The sequence below is a fragment of the Ursus arctos genome, unplaced genomic scaffold (genome assembly GCF_023065955.2).
Source record: "Ursus arctos isolate Adak ecotype North America unplaced genomic scaffold, UrsArc2.0 scaffold_2, whole genome shotgun sequence".
NCBI lineage: Eukaryota > Metazoa > Chordata > Mammalia > Carnivora > Ursidae > Ursus > Ursus arctos.
Window position 1 is genome coordinate 12,428,389 of NW_026622874.1, and position 2,831 is coordinate 12,431,219.

Sequence of the window (2,831 nt, forward strand, 5' to 3'; positions counted from 1 at the left end):
CTCCGACTCCAACTCTAAACATATCTGGAAACATAAAGTTTCCTTTCTTCTTCAATTAATTCACATTTTTTAAAAGTTTTTATACATTTATTTGAGAGCGAGCAAGCTAGCACGAGTGGGGGGAGGGGCAGAGGGAGAAGCAGAATTCCCACTGAGCAGGGAGCCTGACTGGGCTCAGTTCCAGGACCCCAAGATCATGACCTGAGCCAAAGAAAGGTACTTAACAGACTGAGACACCCAGGCGCCCCTAATTCACACATGTTTAAATAAGAATACCTAGTGTTAGAAATCAACGATCTCTTGTGAAGTAGGATTCAGTTTTCTTGAAACGATTTGATATAGCAGTGGGACTTGTTAGTTAAGGACTTGTTTGACTTGGACTTGTCTTTATTCTGTTGGACTTTTAAACTTTGATTTTACATCATTCTTCGTCATCGTTGCACCTCATTGGGATGATCTCTGCATGCGAGCAGATAAGAAAACAGATGGAACTGATAACTGATAAGCTTTTTATTAAGATCACCTCACAGAAGCCCTGCAGTACTCGCCACAATGGTTCACTAGAACAATGTAATTTCTCCAAAGTAGGGGTAAACCTGTGGCCAAATCTGGTCCCATTTGTTTTTGTATGACTTACGAGCCAAGAATGGTTTTTACAGTTTCAAATGGTTTGGGGGGGAAAAAATCAAAAGAAGATTAATATTTCATAACATGTGAAAATTATATGAAATTCAAATTTCAGGGTCTCTAAATAAGGTTCATTAGAACACATCCTTGCCCATTGATTTACGTATTGTCTACAGCTGTTTTCAGCTACAGTGGCAGAGTGAAGTAGTTGCAACAGAGATTGTGTGGTACACAAAGCTGAAATACCAGCTAGCTGGCCCTTTGCAGAAGAAGTTTGTCAACTCCAACTCTAGGCTTATTCGAGAGGAGAGGAGGCACCAGGCATCGAATCTCTCTGGGTACATACAAAATGATGCTGTCTTTACAAGCTTGTGTGGGTACCTCTTCTCTGCAGTTATGGGGACTGAACAAGTCAAGGGATAGAGAAAAAAGAGAGTGGGCTGGTACAGTCTCCGTGCTTAACTCAAACATTCCTTCAGGAAGTCTCAGTTGTCAGTCCTCTTCACTGAAGCACTCACATTCACACTGCTGCTGGGAAACTTGAAGCTGCAGGGTGTAGAACAGCAGTCAAAGATAGGGCGTGAGGAATGTGGCCAAAAATTAAGAGGAAGCTTGGGACCCACCTGATCTGCCTCCGAGGAGCGCCATACTCTTTGATCTAAACTGCTGTACAAGATGTTCTCTCTAACTGGCCCCAATCCAGAGAACAGGAAGGAAACTGCATAAAAGGTTTGGAAAAGAGGGGGCAATGAAGCAGGGAGTGGCCACTGCCCCAACCAAGTCTGGGCAGTTGAGATTCTGAAGATGAAAGTTACAGCAAGCAAAAACTAGGCCGAGATGCCCAAGAGAGAGACTGGGGTCAGTAAATGTGTCCACCACAGATGGAATATACTTCTGAAAAGGGCAAAGGGGTTCACCCGCTGGAAAGAGAAAACAGCATCAGAGGCCAAAATGGAATTGGGTGTGTCCTGCCCCTCCTTACATGAACAAGGCTACAGGAATGTTCCTGAGGAAGAGATCCTCAGGATTAGCATTAAAACTAAAAAGAGCTCTATGAAAAATGAGAGGATATAAAATCATGTGGTCTGAATTGGAGCCCTAGAAAATTTAGTGAACCCTGTGATTTAAAAAAAAAAAAAAAACGAACTTACCTACACCCCGTGTTTACCATTTGGTAATTGCTACCTGCGTGCCATGTGTGTATAGATGTATAAATATAAGCATACATATACACATACATATCCTATAATCCTTGCCATAACTGAACAAGACAGATGGTAGTAGCGTAGTATCCCTATTTCATTAATGAAGGAACCAAGAATTGGAGAGGATAAATGACTTGCTCAAGGCCAAGCAGCTGACAAAATGAAGATCTGAAGTCTGTCTGTTCACTTAACTACATTTAGTTTACAGAGGAGTACTACCATCTTCAAAAGACATAAAAAAGCAGTTCTTCAAAAATTAAATATATGCCGGTTTAAGCTAAGTATCACCTGCTTAATGAAGGGATTAACTGGGTAGAATAATTGAGGTGTCATAATTTTAAGTGATGTAAGAATATGCTTGATAGGGAATCGATTTTTCGAAATTTCACTGTATTTCAGGAGTGGGAGTTAGATGCAGCTTGTTTAGTCTTATCACGAGCATAATTTTACCTGGTACTAATGGATCCATTTATTAAATTTGATCTTTTCCGTGATGGCACACTGTCCCCAAAATCAAAGAAATACCAATTTGAGAAATCCAGGACTTTGACCAAAAAGTCAAAAGAGAGGACAGGAGGAAGGAACATAGAAAACCCATTTTCACTGCTGGAATATGTCAATTAATCAATTAGGTTTCTACAGTATTAGGGGGGCTACTAGGAGATACCTTCCCCCAAAGAATTAGGACTGAGTAAAATAAGGTAAACTTCAAAATAACACACGATAAAATAGAGCAGAAAATCAAAGTCATCTGGGAAGAACTGCCTGACTCCCAGGCCAAGTATCCAGAAGTGTAACCAGTGCATCATGTTTACCTAGACTAAAGGGAAAGCAGGCACCAGGTAGCCAGGAGACTGGGCAGAGCCCAGCCTATCTGGGGAACTGGTGGTGTGGGCTCACTTGTGAGACCAGGAAGTGAGTTCCCCTTTAAAAGCAGTTCCTCCCCCAAAATAAAAAAAATTAATAAGTAAAAGCAGTTCCTCCCATTTTCCAAAAGTT